This window comes from Physeter macrocephalus, chromosome 11 (genome assembly GCF_002837175.3).
Source record: "Physeter macrocephalus isolate SW-GA chromosome 11, ASM283717v5, whole genome shotgun sequence".
Classification (NCBI taxonomy): Eukaryota; Metazoa; Chordata; class Mammalia; order Artiodactyla; family Physeteridae; genus Physeter; species Physeter macrocephalus.
The window spans coordinates 130927581-130947387 of record NC_041224.1 but is presented as its reverse complement, the minus strand read 5'-3'; the positions used below and the strand labels follow the sequence as shown (position 1 = coordinate 130947387).

The window sequence follows — 19807 nt, the reverse complement described above, 5'->3', positions numbered from 1 at the left end:
GATAACTTAAAAAAATAAAATTTAAAGACATGAGAGTCCTATAAATCAAGATAACTGAATAAAATATAACCCCAGAGAGGGAAGAGCCCTTCCTGGGCAAGTGGAAATCACCAGCCAGTTTCTTCCTTGAAAGCATTTGCTAAGCCTGGGCAAGGGTTGACTGTCAGGCTTGACATAGTCGAAGATACTCTACTAGGTGAAGTAGAAGCGTATAAGAAGTGCATGGTAGGTCTCTCTCTCAACACATTTTCCATATTTTAAATATCTGTGAAATGTGAGGCTAAAGAGTTAACCTCCAAACATCAAACATCCAATAGGCCAAACTTTCAACAAGGCAGAAAGAGAGAATGGCCAGACTCAAGCAAAAGCAGGAAAAGTAGCACCTTAGGGCATAAAGGCAATGTACTCTTCTACAGTCTTGCAATTCTTAAGAAAACATGTCCCACATAAGGGAGAGACTACAATAAATATACAGTTGATCTCACCTATGAGACTTATGAAAACAGAAGTGGGATGAAAGTAACTGGATTTGCAACCCAGGTCCAACAGGACTTACTAAGTAATTAGATTGAAGTACAAACCTTTCACAGTATTTTCATAAAAAAGAAAATTTTCTAGAAACACATGGCATCAACTTCTATCTCTGTATTTTGTATAGTAGCATACTATTAAATATTATGAGACATGAGAAGTTTCATGAAATGTGACATAGTCAAGAGGAAAAAACAGATAGTGAAAACAAACCCAGGGATTATTCACATGTTGGGATTAATGGACAGGGACTTGAAAAAACACTGTTAAAAATATATTAAACAAAATGGACAAAATGAATAAAAAGAGAATCTCAACAGATAATTTTATATATAGATATATAAAATATGCCATAAAAATAAAAAAGTATGAAATTAAAAATCCATTAGATGAATTAACAACATACCAAATGAAAACAAGATTAGTATATACTAACTCAGGTTAAAAAAAAAAAAGAAAAAGAAATACATATTTATTTCTTCATAAATATTTATTTTAAATATGTTTATTTGTACATATTTACTTATTAATAGTTTGAGTTTCAGAAAGAAAGGAGTGGAAAAAATTGAGTAGAAGAAATTTATTTTAAGTGATAATGGTCAATAATTTTCAAAATCTGATTTTAAAAGACTATATTCAAAAAACTGAACAAATGCAGGAAGGTAAAAGCAAAGAAAACACATCAGAATAAATGTATAAAAATCAAAGACAAGGAGAAAATTGTACATATAGCTAAAGATAAAAGATCCATTACATACAAATGAACAAGAAGAGAGATGGTCCGTCTCTTTATGAAAAGCTGCAAATTATTGCCAACTTAGAATTCTACACCCAGGAAGGAAAAGAAACAAAGGAGGAATGTTGGAATGAAGAGCAGATGGGAGAAATAGAAAACAAATACCCAGACAATAGACTTTAACCTAAACATATCAAACTGAAATTAAATATAAGTAAACTAAAAATTACAATTAAAAGATAAAGATTATAGACTATGAAATAATAAAACCCAAGATGTGCCTTCATAAGAGGTACACTTTAATAAAAAGGCATAAAATGTATGAAAGAAAAGAATGGAAAACCATATCATGCAAATACTAACAAAAATTATTGAAACTATTTAAATTAGGCAAAATATGTTTAAGATAAGATATATTAATAGAAACAAAAAGAAATATTTCTGATAATAAAAGAGTTAAAAGGGTCACTTCATCAGGAAGACAATAGTTCTAAGTCTGTATGCATCAAACAACGGTTTCAAAATATATGAAACTAAATACGACAGAATCAAAAAAGAAATAGATAAATTCAGAACCACGGTTAAAATTTTTACCACTCCTTTCTCAGTAACTGAAATAAATCAACAGGCATAAAATCATTAAGCAGACTTAAAATCAATGAGGATATAAAATATTTGATCAACACTATTCACCAAACTGACCTAACATATGTTATATATATGCTTTATACCCAATAACTGCAGGATATATATTTATCTGAAGTATTCATGTATCATTTACCAAAATGGACCATATGCTGGGACACAAAGATGTCTCAATAAATCTCAAAGACTTGAAACATTTAGAGTATTCTCTGACCACAGAGGAATAAAATTAGAAATCAACGATAGAAATATCAAAATGTTTGAAATTTAAGCAACATGATTCTAAATAACCCATGTATCAGAGAAGAAATTGAAACGGAAATTAAAAATAATTTGAACCACATGAAATGGAAATTAAAACATGCCATAATTGTGAAATATAATTATACCAGATCTTAAAGTGAAATATAGCTTTAAATGTGTACATTAGAAAAGTATAAAGTTTGGAAAGCAATAGTGTAAACTTCCCTATCAAGAAGCTAAATTCTAGCCTCTAGATTTCCTAACTTCAGGTGGTAATACTTCCCAAGTTTTATTATGAAGCCAACATTACTCTTATACCAAATGACAAGAACATTGCAAGGGGAAAAACAAAAAAAAATTACAGATGAAAATTTCTCATGAATCTGGACACAAAGTGGAAAGAAAAAAATAACAATCAAATTTAGTGATATATAAAAGGGAAAATATTAAATAAACAAATTGAGTTAATTCCAGTAATGCAAAGAGGGCTTGACATTTAAAAAAATCAATGGAATTCATCGCATTAACAAAATAAAGGAGAAAAACTATATGATTATTTTATTAAAACAGAAAAAGCATGATAAAATTCAATAACTATTTACATTAAGACCACAATTTCCTCAGTAAACTAAAAAGAGAAGTTGGCACTGCAAATTAGTGGTGAACAAACTCTCTTTTCAATAGATTGCATATCTATATAATAAAAAGAACATTGATCCCTTACCTTAAACCATACACCAAAGTCAGTTTCAAGAGTATTATCTAAATGTGAGAGGTAAAACAGTAAAGTTTCTAGAGAATAATAAAGGAAAACATCTTTAAAACCTTGGGGGTAGACTAAGATTTCTTATCAGGTTACAAGAAATAGGAGGGTAGAGTTAGTGGCTTGAAGGGCTTTTGAGCTGCTGGTAATATTTTATTTCATGGTTGGCATGGTGGATACATGAGTTTGCCTATACATTAATTTTAGACTTAGGTTTTGTGTACCTTTCAATATATGTTATATACTGTAATTAAAAACTAGGAGATAAGTTCTTTAATGTTGTTCTAGCTATATGAAAATAGAATAAAACAGATTCTTAACTGAATAATCATAACCAATAAACACTAATTAATTGATGTGTGTTAATCTAGGCTTGTGAATCTGCAAAAATGACTTGGTTAACATTTTATCAAAAAATTTTAGAAATGGTGATAATCATTGTTAAATGACAAACCTGGGTGAAGCAAACATGTAGGAGGGTTAAATTATACCTGCTATAATCCCCACAAACAAATTTAATATTGTGCGGTTCAATATTTTAAAAATTACATTTAATATAAATAGAGGGTCTGCACTTGGTTCAAAATATATTCTAAATTAGTCTGAGCAGAGTAATATAGGAAGAAAGAAACAGTGTCTTAGATTAGGTTCTCTGGAAGCAGACAATTGGATTATAAATTTGAAGTACAAGATGCTTATTAAGGATAAACATGTGAAAAGGCAGGGTGGGTAAGGGAAGAAGCAGTGTTGGGCAGAGGAAAAAAGTGAGACAAAGGCTTGGCCAACCCAGTGGGGTGTTCTGAGACAAGCATTGCCCATCAGTCATCCCTCTTTGGACAGAAACGTTGGGCCTTTATGACTTTGCCTCCCTCACTCAAAGGATGTGAGCTGCTCTGGGAAGTTCATGGCCTTGGTTAAGGCTCTTCTCTGCACCTGACTCTGATCCTGAAGGAATTAATGGCTGGAGGCTATTTTCTGAACCTCACTCTCCTGACCTAGGCAGCAGGTTGAAGAGAGATCTGAGTAGAACATTTCCATGTCTATGACACATGTGGAAAAATTGGAGCATATTCAGAAAAGAGTAACTAGGATAGTGGTTATGTCAAATATTCATGAAACTGTGTTATATATGGAATCTGTCATGTCTATCCCAGAGAAGGGAAAGAATTAGGGGGTATTTTCAAATATCTGAAAAGTTGCAATGTAGATGAAGTTTTAAATGTTATGTATCATAAAGAAAATTAGGAGGGAAGAGATATTGAGACATATGTATATGTATAACTGATTCGCTTTGTTATAAAGCAGAAACTAACAACCATTGTAAAGCAATTATACTCCAATAAAGATGTTAAAAAAAAGACAATTAGGACCAACTGACAAATTATTTTAAAAGGCATATATGTGTACAATATAGTGAATATTAATATTATGATAGATTACTTTTGTGAGATGGTAAGCTCCACTTGAAGGCATCCAGGAAAACCTGGATAACCGCTTCTCTAGAATACTATAGAGATTTAAACAACAAAGAGAAGTCTTGACTACTGACATCATGGCTTATATCAGGTCTAATAGTCCATGATTTTCAGTAGCCACTGGTCAAGAAACTTTAAAATAAAAATGTAAGTAAATCAGGGCTTCCCTGGTGGCGCAGTGGTTGAGAGTCCGCCTGCCGATGCAGGGGACACGGGTTTGTGCCCTGGTCTGGGAAGATCCCACATGCGGCGGAGCGGCTGGGCCCGTGAGCCATGGCCGCTGAGCCTGCGCGTCTGGAGCCTGTGCTCCGCAAAGGGAGAGGCTACAGCAGTGAGAGGCCCGCGTACCGCAAAAAAAAAAAAAAAAAAAGTAAGTAAATCAGATGTCATGTAAATTGGAGATGACAAGAATTATTTTTATTTTGGTAAGTGGAAATATTATTAAAGAGATTACACCCCTAAATTATAGTAAAGTTTATTAATTTCAAGAGAGATCAAAGGAGAGATGGCATTGCTTGATTAAGATTTTTGAAGTTCTATCAGAACTGGAGAATCTGGAGCAGGAAGGTCAAGCTGACTTCAGATGAAGATACGAACTATGCATGGGATATATATTGTAGAACATCAAGGTGGGGAGAACAGGGAATCATGCAAAAGATGCGATGGAATCAAAAGAAAATGTCAATCTATTTTTATCTGACCTCATTCCCTGATGATTTTATAAGTTGTAGATGGAGTTGTTCTTTGTCACCCTTAATTATGGCTGCATGTGTACAAAGTACAAGTAACGTTTAATCTAGACAATTCATTGAAAAAAAAAACCTCAAAGGGTTGTGAACAAACTCGATAGATTAGTCCCATCAAAACAGTAGATTTGGTAGTTTCAGGCTCTGATTTTACTTAACATGCTGCTATTGTTAATTATTTCATCTGGGTGTGTGGCAAATCTATGTGTTCCAATCTTCAGAGGGTAGGTAGGATGGATCCAAATGTCAACTTCGTGCAAAAAAGCACCTATATAGTTTGTCTACTCCTCTGAGCTGCTGATTCCAAAATACTGCATTGCTGTGCTGTATTTTGACATCATGATTCAAATGTTATCTGCCTAGGATGGTATGTTTTAGAACTGAAAGGCTTGGAAACAACTAGTCCTCACTTCCATGATTATCTCTCTGTCCCACCTTCCAGAGATGAATGGAATAAATATATTTTGCTGCTCTGCTAATATGCAAATTCAAGCTCCCTGCACTGAGAGTTCTGGAGTGCACATTATTGTAACTGATGGGGAAGTAGAAGCTGGTGGAAATGCTGCTCTTGGCCTTGACATAAGAATAGATGATTAAAATAAAATTGCACTTCTCTGGTGCTGTTAAATATTGGCCAGCTGCCCAAATTCAGCAGCACTCATTCTGGTAGGCTTAGCTTCTTCCCTGACACATTGCACCACTGAGCACAGACTTCCCCTGCCTGTTACTTCAGATGTGCTAGGATTGATATATTTTTCCCACCTCATTTCCTGTGAGTACCTAAGGCATTAAGGAAAAGATTAACCTGCAGGTATGATGAACACTGGGGACTCATATTAGATGACACTTCTTGATGCATTACCTTTCAAAGATGGCACACACACAAGCCAGATTGAAATGGAATTTGTGCTACATAAGTAGTTAACCATTTGCTACAGGATTAAAATTTGTGTGAATATGAAGTCATATCATAAACCAAATACAGTTTGTAGATTTTATATTTATTTAATAAACACAGGCATTATAGTCAAGATATATAATGGTAGCAAAGAGTTCCACGGATTGTTCAGGGGGGAAAAAGATCTATACAAATTCTTGCTTTATGTAGTAGACTAAAAACTGAAAAGTTCTTTTAAAACTAATTTAAGAAAAATTTCCCTTTTCTCACCTACACTCTCCAATGGATTAGTAGCTTGGTTGCATTTTTATTCAATTATATATTGCTACATAGTATATAAATAATTATAACGTAGTGACTGAGACTGCAGACACAGAATTACCAGAATTGTAATTGAGACTTAGGGCAGATTTCTAAACATCTTTCATGTCTGTGCATCAGTTTCCTCATCTGGTAAAATAAAAACAAACAAAAAAACTTAGCCACTCTCTCATAGGGTTACTGTGAGAACTAAATGATTTAATGCTTAATAAGCATTTGGTACCTGACACATAGTAGATGTGTGGTCAATATCAGCTACTATGATTAAACAGGATAGACAGTGGACATACTGAATGTTCATGAAACCATGGCATGTATGAAACTGCCCATGTTTATCCTAGAGAAAAGTTGAAGGAGCGGCAATAGTTGTCTTTAAATGTCTGACAAGTTATTAAGTGGTTAAGACTTTAAACTTAACAGAGTAGTCCCTGCTCATCTGCAGTTTTGATTTTTGCAATTTCAGAAAATATTAAATGCAAAATTCCAGAAACAATTCATACATTTTAAATTTCACTCTGTTCTGAGTAGTCTGATGAAATCTTGTGCTGTCCCAATCTGTCCCACCCAGGGATGTGAATCATCCCTTTGTCCAGCAAATCCCACCTTTAGTCATTGAGTAGCCGTTTCCATTATTAGATGACTGTCATGGTATCACAGTGTTTGTGTTCAGTAATCCTTATTTTATTTAATAATGGCCCCAAAGTGCTACAGTATTGATACTGGTAATTCAAATACACCAAAGAGAGAAGTCACAAAGTACATCCTTTAAGTTGAAAGGTAAAAGTTCTTGATTTAATAAGAAAAAAAATCATATGCTGAGGCTGCTAAGATCTACAGTTAAAAACAAATACTGTCCCTGAAATTGTGAAGGAAAAAAGAAATCTGCACTAGTTTTGCTGTTGTACCTCAAACTGAAAAAGTTATGGCCACAGTGCATGATAAGTGCTTAGTTAAAATGGAAAAGGTATTTAATTTGTACAATAAGATATTTTGAGAGAGAGAGGCCACATTCAAATAACTTTTATTATAGTATATTGTTATAATTGTTCTATTTTATTATTAGTTTTTGTTAATCTCTCACTGTGCCTAATTTATAAATTAAACTTTATCATGGGTATGTATGTATAGTAAAAACATATATATATATATATATATATATATATATATATATATATATAGGATTCAGAACTATCTGCAGTTTTAGGCATCCACTGGAGGTCTTGGAACATAAGGATAAAAGGACTACTGTATATGCACAAGAGAGAAAAAATAATGCCAACAGGCACAAAGTTTATATATATGTATATAAATTATACATATAATAAAAACAATCAAAACATATGTATGTACACACATACACACACACACACACACACATCACCTCTCTGATCCCAACCAAAAGTCATGTCCCAAAAGGTCTTGAGGTAATATAAATTTGGACATAAATCATTTGGATTGCAGAACTTAATCTGTACTTTTACACACTATATAGTCTATAAAATGGAATCAGATAATGCACAGATCCTGGTCTCTTAAGAGACTCCAAAAATATGTATATTCAAGTATCCTTCCCCCAATTCCATCTTTTCTCAATGAAACAATATAGTTTCTTATAATCTGATGATGAAAGATTAGGAGGGAGAAATAGAAGAAACAAAGAAACAGCCTTTTTCTTTATTATCTCGTTCTTTAATGTTACAAGCAAACCACAGTCAGGCAACTTAACCAAAATTCCTCAGTTCTAAAATTATATACACTTAATAGGAAAAAGAAGCCTTCTGTACTTTTCAAATCTATTGGTGTCTTACTAGGATGGTCTAACAGAGTTCAAGAAACAGTGATTCAGTTCTGGATGCACATTAGAATCACCTGGAAGCTTGAGAAAAATGCTGATATCTAGATTACACCCCCAGGAGTCTGATTTTATTAATCTGGGGTAGTGACCTGGAATCAGTGTTTTTGAAAGCTCTCCAGGTGATTTGAATATGCAGCCGAGGTTGAGAACCATTGGTGGAGCCTTAAGTGTTCAACAGAGGTATTCTAATATGATTAACTAGAAGGAAATAAAACAATGAAAATTATTATGCACGTTTATAACCATTTAAAGCCAGGGTACCTTGTAGGAGAAGGATAGTAGGCTGGGTCTCTAATTAAGTTCTCAATAAAGTTACAGTTGATATCAGGTTTCTGTGTAACTATCAATACAACTACAACACACGTAAAAACAAACCCCACATGTATCATTGTAGTGTAGCCACAAAAAAAAAAAAAAGCACAATCTCTCTCAGAAGTAGGAATATAGAGATGGCTAAAACAAGGCCTCTGCTTACAAGGAGCTCAAAGTCGAGTTGCCATAAGTTAGCAGTATAGTTTGAGCATGGAGCTAACATTTATTGAGTTCTTACTATGTGCTAGATGCTGTTCTAAGCGCATCACATGGATTATCTTCTTTCCATTTTACAGTTGAAGAAATGGAAGAATTTAGAGGCTGAGAAAATTATCCAAGATCATATTGCTGCTAATGGTGGGGTCAGGATTTTACCTCCTGCAATACACCTGGAGAGTTGCACTCTTAACTACCATACACTGCTTTTCAAGCTGAAAACCTCTGAGTCTTTTTCAGTCAATGATCTACTATGTTTTCAGGTGAAAATCATACGTACTTATTACAAGAGAAGTGTTCTTTTGAAATCAGAAATTGTTTGATGTCTTGTTAAAAGCAAGATTTGAGATGTGTTGCTTTGCTTTGTTTAGGGTTTTGAACAATCTCCAACAAAAATCAATTAGTGACATTTGATTGCTATCAAGGAAAAACAATGCTTGATAACTTATAACGTAGATAATTTTATAAAAGTATATAGATGAAATAACTCATAGAACTGAAAGAAAACCTGAAAGAACAAACTTTAGGAAGTTCAGGTACCAAGGCAGTTCTGGCAATAAAGGGAACAGGGAAATGAAGGGTTTTTTTCAGGACCCCGTGATTAGAATAATTTCCTCTCCTTGTGTCACTGCACTAAATATACAAATTTCAGGAAGAGCCTGATTGGCTGAACTTAGGTCCCATACCCACCTCTTGGCCATAAGAGGCTTGGCACCTTGATAATTAATTCCACCAGAACAATTTTAAACAAGAGGAAATAGTTCTCCAAAGAAAATCAAGGTACTGTCACAAAAAACAAACAAACAAACAAAAAAGGATAAGGAAAGCAAGCAAAAGCAACAGCTGTCCAATAAATATCTACTGCTATTGAAATGAAGTGATGCAATGATTTTGAAAATCTTATGAGTCTACATGTTGATCAAAAACTGCCCTTAGAAGGGGAAGGTGGGAGGAAGGCAAAGTGTAATTCATTCACAAGATAGCTACAAGAACCATCACTATGCATCACTAAGCGTATTCAACCTCCCCTGAATTCTACCTTCCCACCGCCCTACACATTATGCTTTCAGAACAAGATCAGTCCTTTCCTAGATAATTAAGCCTGGAGCTTATGAACCCCAGAAACTGATTTAATGTGAGGTCAGGAAAAGCTCTTTTCTAATTCAGCTAAGTTAAAATTTGAGATTACTCGTCTGTCTTCCCTTAATTAATTCTCTTCTGAAGACTGGATCTCACCCTCGAAGTAGAATAAGCATCCATCCAGGACAGGACGTTTGTGGTTAGGCGCAGGCATTCTCTTGCCATCACCACTAAACTTACTGTAACATTTTCCTCATCTTATTTCTGTGCTAAAGATGCTTTTATTGCTATAAGATAAAGTTCAAATTCCTAGTTATAGCCTATTTTTTCCAGCTGTACATCACTCCAAAACTCAAGGCTTATCTACTGTGCTATACAATTACCTCTGGAGAGTTGGGTGAGTTACAAGAGAGAAACATAGACGTCACGTAAGGAAAACCAACACATAAGGAAGACCGAGATGAAGGGCTGCCTAAAAGCAAAGTGAAATAGGATAAAATGAAGAGGTAGGTTGAGAACCAGGAGAGCTTGTATTGTAGAATAGGACATGGCAAAATGTCTAACATGAAACAGCTACTTAATATTCAATAACTAAATAGAAAAATATAATCATGAAACAAGGTTTTTTGTATTTATTCCTTGAATAAAGCTTGAGGATTATTGCTAACCACTCTCTTTAGGAGCATTTAGGAACATTTATGGAAAATGATAAATATAAACATGAAATCACCTAAGTGACATTTTTCAATTATGTTGAAATAGATTCCAACCTGAGACCTGTTCTTTAAATTGTGTGCACTTATTCTAATTAAATCAAGGTAGTGAATACAACATAATTTGATAATTATATACTTATTTAAGGCCTTACTCATACTTTCTTCTTTCCTAGAAAACTGCTTACAAGTAAAAAATTGCCAATTCATTGAAAGCCTTGACAACACAATCCATCAAAGATGGAACTGCTGACCAGATCCTGTATTTAATATTGGGATGGATTCTGACTGGAGTGCTTCATAAATGCATCACTGTTTTCACTTGATGGACAACATAGAATACATTCCTGGGTATATATGCAAATGTTCTAAGCATAGATATTACCACAAATAATAAGTGAAAAAGAAAGTTTTAAATTCAATTAGTACTCTCCAAAGAAAGAACAAGGATGAAATTCATTCAAGACAAACCATTAGGATAATCCTTCCAGATGATATTTTAAAATGTGAGAATCATGTGATTAACTTTTATAGGCCTGGCTCATTAGGGCTATTTTGTAGACTGTAGGGTATACTATTCATCAATCTGGTCAGTTAGGAGATCAAGGGGAGAACAACAGTAAATAAATAATAAACTATTGTTCCATTGAAGTCCTTGGAATATTTATAATTGATTCAGTTCCATAATAAAGGTCAATCTACCTAATATAGTCCATTATATTCCATTTAGAGGCCTTCATTATATAAGACCTTATCCAACATATTTTCTATTTAGCAAAATAATTTTAGTAAAGAATAGGAAAGCATAATACTTTCCTAGCCAACATATATACATTATTTTTAAAATGATATTTTCAGTCATCCATAAATTCACAAATAGTTTTATTGGAATTAGTTCTCAATAAAGGGCACAATTTGTCTTATTTCTAGTATGTTAATTTACCCTATCAAGTGACAGATATATTTTTTCATATGAAACTGAATGAAGGAGCATATGAATTGTGTGTCCAATAACTAGTCATCTAAGAAGCACCTTGATTAATGATGATGATTTCACCTCTGCTCTCTTTCATTCATAGTCCATACTTCAGTAATCTAGTCTAATGCCAGAGTCTATTGTGCGGTGCTATCAGATGTATTTTCTGATGGTTGAAGGAGTCTCCTTATTCATCTTCTGTTAGAATATCAATTTAGAAATCCAAACAGGCTAAAGCTTCTAAAGTAGTACCATAATGGTAAAATGTTCTAGTTTGTTTTGTTATGTGGTATCATTTGCCCTCAAATTGTGTGGCAGGTTATTCTTACAGTTAAGTTTTATCAAACAACTTTTTAAATTATGATTTCATGGCCTAAATAAATAATTTATGGAAGAAAAGTTTTAAGTTATTTACTGTTATCCACTGTAGATGTCACGTTTTCATCTCAATTTTGCATGTTCTACTCTTTTGGGGATTGATTAACACCCTGCCATTTCAAGCATGAAACAAAGAAGAATTTTCCCGGGTATAAAATATATACTGTGCCAAGCATGAAAATTTAAGGGCAAAGAAAACTTTTCCTTACTATGAGAAAAGCTGCCTATAACCTTTCCCAATACTTTTTCTTTCTGGGAACTCCTTTTCCTAGTATCCATTGACTACTCAGTTCACTCCAACCTGAATTGTGACACCATTCTACACAAATTATTCTTGTTAAGAGTACCATTTTATATCACTAAATCCAATGGTTATAATTCTTTGTTCATCTTACTGGAATTATCAGAGGTATTTGATAGAAGTGTCTGTTCCCTCTTCATGGAACAACTCTTTACTTTCATGACATAATATTCCACTGGTTTTCTTCCAACTTCTCAGAGCCATTTTCTTGTCATCTTTGTCAGAAGCTCTTCCTCTCCCAATCCATGAAGCTTAGCATCTTTTAGGACCAGATTAAGCACTCTGTTCTTCTCCATCTATATTCTCTTAGCTCATCTTATCTACCCATGTCTGATTACAATTTTATACTGAATACCAGCACAATTATGTCTAGTGTTAAGCCTCTCCCCTGAGCACCATACTTATACTGACCACCAGATATCTTCATTTGAACATCTTATTAACAACTCAAATTTAATATACCCCCAAACCCACCACTCTGCTATCCCTCCAGTGTTTCCATCTCAGTGAATGGGAACTCTCACTAACCGTCCAAACCAGAATCCTGAGTGTCAAGACTGACTTCTCTCCTTCCTTCACCCACCAACTGCACTGCCAGTTCTTATTAATGTTAGTTACTAAGTATATTTATATTATAACCATTTTCTCTATCCTAACTAGTTCAAGTTGCTGTCACATCTCCTTTGCATTAGTATCATAGTCTCATGAGTGTTTTTCCTGTATTATCTCTTGCTCCTTTTTTTCCATGTTGAATAATTATATTACTAATGAAAAGACTCTCATTTTTTCATATTGGAGAAAATCATACTTTTATCAAAGATTATATTACATTTATTCCATGCTTAAAATCTTTCAGTTGCCCCCAATTCAGTTTTTATAAGGTTCAAAGTCATTTCTTCAGAAAACACCACTACTGGTGGCCCAACCAACAGCCATTCTCCTCTCTGACCAGGCTGAAAGCACCCACAGTTTGAACTGTTGTCAAAGACTTAGGGACATCATGTCTAGTTTTGAGATTAAATTCCATTCGATCTGCCACTTCATCCATCCCCCCACCATGTAGACTAACTAGTGTAAAGAATTGTATATATTCAATGTCGCCACTTTCTCATCCCCCATGCATTCCTTGAGTGACTTTAGTTATGGTGGTCACTATCCACTTTATCAGTGATTGGTGTAGAAAGCTATTGGCCCTGTGACCCATTCTGGCCAACGAGTAAAAGGGAAAATTCCTGGGTACTTATGGGAATCATTCATTTTGAAAAAGAAATACAAAGAAAATATATTATGTTTACAGCTCTGGATATTGGCATGTGCGGTTGTGATACATGAAACTGATGCAGGCAGGCATCTTGCAAACATGAGGGGGAATTACTAACATGCTGAGAATGCCATTCAAAAAATACAAGTAATTTGATAATATGACTTGCTGAATTAACCAATCTCAAAGCTGTCTTACCTTATGACTTATTTTTACATAAGACAAAAAAATTCCCACTTTTGAAGCTAGTTGGGGTAAGATTTTCTGATGTCTCCCCCCAAATCCACAGCATTCTAACTGAATGCTTGATGCTTGGTATGCTCAAAGACCCATGGAGACATGGCCCTAAATCCTTCTTTAGCATCCTTGGCTGCTGGTCTCCTCACTCCTCTCTACATGACCACCATATTGGCTCTCTTTTGGCCAATACATTGAAATGTGCTGTGCTCATCTTCATCTCAGAGTTGTTTCACAGGTAGTCTAGTTTACTGGGATTCTCCTGTTCCTGCTCTATTGCTTGCTCAAGTCTCAGTTGAAACGTCACTTCCTCAGGCTTTTGTTATATATGCTATAGCAGAGCACTTATCCTTACACTACTCATCATACTTCTAAATGTTCAGTGAAACCCACTGCCATTTCATTTTCAACTTTATAAGAAAGCAGCTGTGTCTATCTTATTTCATTTATTTTCCAGCACTGAGCCTAGTTCTTGGCCACAATATGTGCTAAATACATTTTAAATAAATTAAAACAAAAGTCATAAACCAATAAAAGACTTCCAAAGTTTTATTCCTGCAAGTGTCATATTTAATTCTAGAGCTTACATACTGAGAAAAGCAAGATTTCCAGCCATATCCTGATACTGTTAAGAAGACTACCTACATAAAGAATGACAATAGCCAGACACAAAATCACTGGCTATGAACAGCATTCCTTACCTGGACCCTAAGACTTAAGCTAAAATAAAAGTGGAGAGGAGATAGGTAAATGCAACCCCAAGGGGAAAAGGAGGCTCCAACAGAAGCTGTGCCTTCTTGCTAATAGACAGTCTATAACAGATCCATTTGTCTATGTGATTCTCAGAAACATAAAAATAATATCAGAAGAACTGGGGTACAGATGGATTGATTTAGTGTACCCAAAATGACCTCTCTACCAACCAAAGATGGAGGAGAAAAACAGTTGAGACCATCCTAAGCAAAATCATTTTCTTTTCTCATACTTTTTTTTTTTTTTTTTTTTCAAATAGTATGATCTGCCCAAGAGTATGTAGCACGTCCAGTACCAATTACTATTTGGAAGCTAAAGCCCATCCCAGGAGGCTCCCATCCACCTTCTACTCTGGTTATAAGCCCTATGATTGCCAGTAACACCCTCTTTTTATTTTTCTGACCTTTCCTTTATAACATATATGGTAATTATGTCTTATGTGTGACCTCACTCTTCCATGGCATGGATTAAACCCTACAGAAGTAATGTATTATTTTTAGTAACAAGCAAATTGTGGGACACATGGTAAGAATTCAGAAAATATTTCTATTAACGTTAACTAGATGGATTGTGTTGAGCAGTAAAGGATGTTTGTGGATAAAAAGATAAGATGAAGTGGGGAGAATAATTCTCTCCTCCACAGGTAGGCTGAGGATATAATTTAAAATGTAGCTTTCTTCCCTAAGATGGACCCAGATATCTTTTTACAAATCAGACCTTTTATAAACACTATCAAGAGATCCAATTTGAAAGTGGTTTGTAAAAGTCTACATTTATTTATGTTAAAAGTACCACATTTTCACTAAAAAATATTGTTGTGTATTTTCTGATTATAAAAGTAAAAAAGACCTAAACACAAAAGGTAAAATGATAAAACTTCTGGAAGAAAATATAAGAGATAATCTTTGCAACTTGTAGGTTGGCAAAGATTTCCAGAACACAAAAATCCTTAAATGATCAACTGGAGTTTATCAAAGGCAAAACATTCAATTTTTCAGCTTACTGTTAAGAAAATAAAAAGATGAGTTATAGGTTGGGAGAAAATGTTTGTAACACATGAAGCTGACAATGTATTTGTAAGAGCTTTTAGAACTCAATAATAAAAGGACAAACCACACAACATTTTTTAAATGGGCAAAATCTTTGAACAGACAATTCATGAAAGAAGATATATAAATAAGCATGTGAAAAGATGGCCAGCATTTTTTTTTTATCACCAAGGAAATAAAATGTAAACTATAAAGAGACCCCAGTGGGTAGTCATAAGAATAGCCAACATTTAAAAAGTTGATGATATCTAGTGTTGACAAGTATACGGAACAACTGAAACTCATACATTTCTGTATGAGACCACAGCCATTTCTGTACAACCACACTGGAAAACTCTTCAGCAGTTTCTTGTAAAGGTAAACATACTTCTACCCTATGATCCAGCAGTGTTAGTGTTGGGTATATACCCAAGAGAAATAAAACCTTTGCCTATAGAATACTTGTACATGAATGTTTATAAAATTATTCATAGGAAAAATCTGAACATAATGCAAATATCCAACAAGAGGGAAATGAAAAACCAAATTGTGGCATATATGTATAATGTAATAATAGTTGTATAACAATGTATAATGTAATCAGCAAGGCCAAGGAGCCAACTACTGTGTGAATACAATACAGCATGATTGAATCTAAAAATCAATATTGATCAAAAGAAGAGAAATATGAAGAGGAGACTATATGATTCCATTTACATCTAAAAGAAATAAATTAATTGAAAAATAAGATCAGTGTTTGTCTGGGGCCAAGGGTTCTGGGTGGGAGGATTGACTACAAAGATTCTAACATACTTTTTCAGAGTGATGGCACATGTGCACACATTTCTCAAAATTCATAAAAATGTACACTTAGAATTTTACCTCAAAAAAGTTTATTATATTAGCATATTTTCACTAAAATATTTTAATGTATTTTAGTTATCTGTTATTATAAAACAAACATTAGTGAAGGCATCATTCAGAAACACTGTCAACTCTTGATGCTTTGGGAGATCACCAAGGGATCCTCTTGTTCCCTGGAACATGGCCCTGAAAAACACCTGGAAACTTTGGTGAGTGAAAACAATGCAATCCTCACAATCTTTGACCTTTCGAAGAACATTCCACCTCAAGAGAGAATCAATAAAAGAGGCTTCCAGCTGCTTGTATTCCATGGTTTCTTTTGCAAATGTGAAGTTTGAGAACCTCATCCTTTCTGCAGCCAGAGAACAGAAGTCTCTCCACTGTTCTGGCCAGCTCTGATCTGACAAACTCACCTCTGCTGTTGCACACAAGCTACAGAAAAAAATAGGCATAGACACTGGTGGTGGTCTGGGAACTCAGCTGGAAAGAAGGATTTCTTGCCATCTGCCACTTCAGGCTGGAACACACTGTCCAGCACACCAGGGGGGCAGAGCAGGAACAAAATAGAGTTTCCATTTTTCTTACCCAGTGCAAGATTTTATTAGCTTCGTCTTGGTCACCAAAGAACCTGGTGAAATACTCCACCCAATCTCCCTCTGTGAACCCTGAGATGGCGACAAAGCATGGATTCAATAACAAGTTTTTAAGATCTTCATTACCATAGTCTCTGGTCATTCTCAGTAAGGTAGCCATGGGAACCAAGTCCTTCTTCAACAAATGGAGTACGATTCTATCCACTTGGGACTGCTGGTACCAGTTTGTATAGGGCGGGCTGTCATATGAGTTGGAAGATGTAGTTATTTCTTCAGAGCTGTCAGTGACAAACAGGAGCCTCTCAGGATGACTCCTGAACTCTTCAATGGGTACCTGAGAGTTAGACCAGTCCCTGGAAAGCAGGCCAGCAAAGGTGGTGTTCACAATCTCTCCCACTTTATGGCAGCTGATGTAGAAAACACAGGAGAATACGGGCTGAAAGAATATGAACTTGGCCCAGTGCAGCATGACCTTCATTGCCAGGGTGGTCCTCCCAACCCCTTCCATACCTTCCAAGACTATCATCAGGGGCTGGGCTCCTAACACAAACTTCTATTGGCATCAGATGGATCTTTTTTCTTTGGTCTTTTTAAAAGAGACCTAGCAAGAGAACTAGAAGATACTTTACATTGTGAAATGTCCTAGGGTAACGGATGAATTATTAGATTGGGCAGAAGAGTTGGAGAAGTATAATGTTGTCTCAGTCCACTTTGAATTCCTACAGTTTTTCCAGTGCTTACATGAGACTCAGGAGGAAAACTTTGCAAGGCAATTTTGAATCACCTCCTTGAAGCTGATCTCGACATTTGTGGGTATCAGCAACTCCAGGTTTCTTCCTTTTGCCTAAAGCACTGTCAAAAGTTAAGCTGAGGCTCTCTGTCAGGGGTCCAATCCTTGAAACAAAATTGACTTCTGACTTGGAAACTCTGGAGACAAGTGTTGTCAATTTTAGGATACATCAGTGGGAGGATATTCGCTCCATGTTTTGCAATGGGAACATGAGAGAGCTGGACCTGATACTTAATACTTAAGCGTAATGTATGAAGCAAGCTTAATACTTCATCTATGAAGAAACTGTTATGAGATGAGAAATCCAAGGTGCAAACTCCAAAAACTGACGTGCAAATCGATATCTTCCGTGAAGATTCTGAAGGAGCTTGTCCTTGTGCTTCATGCTAAACACAAGCTGACCCATCTGGACCTGAGCTCTAACAACCTAGGAATTACTGTTGCCATGATAATTTTTAGAACTTTGAGCACTCAGCCTGCAAGGTCAAGTATCTTTGGTTGGAATCTTGTAGCTTCACCTCTTGAGTTTGTCATCAGCTCCTTACGGAACTCAGCAAGAACTCAAGTTTGAGCTTCTCAGCCTGGGGGACAATAATCTCTCTAATGTTGACCTGAAAAGACTGTGGGGGCCCATCGAGACATCCAACTGTCCCCTGAAAGAGCTGTCACTGGAGAAATGCAACCTGTCAGTGGCCAGCTGTCAGGACCTGGCCTTGCTTCTCACCAGCACCCAGGAAATGACTCACCTGTACCTGGGAATTAATCAGCTCCAAGATGTTGGTGTAAGGCTGCTGTGTGCTTCCCTGACTCACCCCAAGTGTGTCTTAGAGATTGGTGCTCTGGTTCTCCCATTTTGGTGCACCCAGTTGTAGGTATTTGTCAGATGCTCTCCTCCAGAACAAGAGCTTGACACACCTGAATCTGTGGAAGAATAACCTGGGAGATGAGGGAGTGAAGTTTCTCTGTGAGGCCTTGAGTCATCCAGATTGCAACCTGCAGTACCTGGACTCATCAGATTGTTCTTTCATGGTGGAGGGCTGTCGAGAGCTTGCTCACTCCCTCGAGCACGATCATAATGTGAAGATTCTGGATGTTGGGAAAACTGATGTTCAGGATGATGGGGTGAAAGAGCTGTGCAGGGTTCTGAAACGTCCAAATTGTGTGTTGGAGACACTTGGGTTGGAGAAATGCAATTTAACACCTGATTGCTGCCAGCATCTCTCTTCTGTTCTCAGAAGCAGTAAAAGCCTGGTTAATCTGAACCTTTTAGGAAATGACCTGGGGCTGAACACAGTCAACACGCTGTAGACATCCTTGAAAAAAATTGATGTGCAAACTATGGAAACTTGGGCTCGAAAAAGACTTGTACTCTATAGTGAGAGCAGAGTTGGAGAAATTACAGGAGAAGGGGGTCCTTTTTGAGAATCAGGTTTAAGAGGGATTTTAATAACCCTGAAGACAGATGGTGGTGGTAATCCAATGATGAGATGCCACAGCTTCACCATGGAATGTCCGTGGAGTACAACCATCAGGAAGTTCTGACCATATGTTGCTCAGATATTACTGTTCATGGGGACAAATGAGCCATTACCTCCAGAATGCTTGTTCACAGTTTACCATAGGCAGCATATCAAGTACCCAATCTCCAGAATCCTAATACTATATTTGGCCCAAGATCCTACATTGGCTTTACACCTTAAGATTTTTTGTCCTTGGTGTAATGTTTTAAATTCTTGGGGCTATCAAGAAGATTCACTAAAGCAAAGGACATGAAAAAAAAAGCAAAAAAAACAAAAAAAATTAACTATAAACCTTCAAATATCATGAAAGTATAAAACATGAAAATGGAGATCTCCCATATTATTACCTCTCCCAAAGTAAAACAACTTTTAAATAGTTTGGTAATATCTTACTCTACAACTTTTTGTATGTATATATGTTTGTTTGTATGTCTATGTATATATATATGTATATATTTTTATTTTACAAAAATGGGACAAGCAACACATAACCTACTTTTCTACTTGTTTTCTTTTAAATGAATAATATTTTTTGATGCTCTCTGTTAGTTCATTAGCATTCTTGTGAATGT

At 35.5% G+C, this 19807-nt stretch overlaps 1 pseudogene; it reads left to right on the top strand.

Moving 5' to 3' along the window:
* The first annotated feature begins 17232 nt into the window (after window positions 1–17232).
* Window positions 17233–19150, top strand: LOC102989109 (NACHT, LRR and PYD domains-containing protein 13-like; annotated as a pseudogene).
* Window positions 19151–19807: the final 657 nt, after the last annotated feature.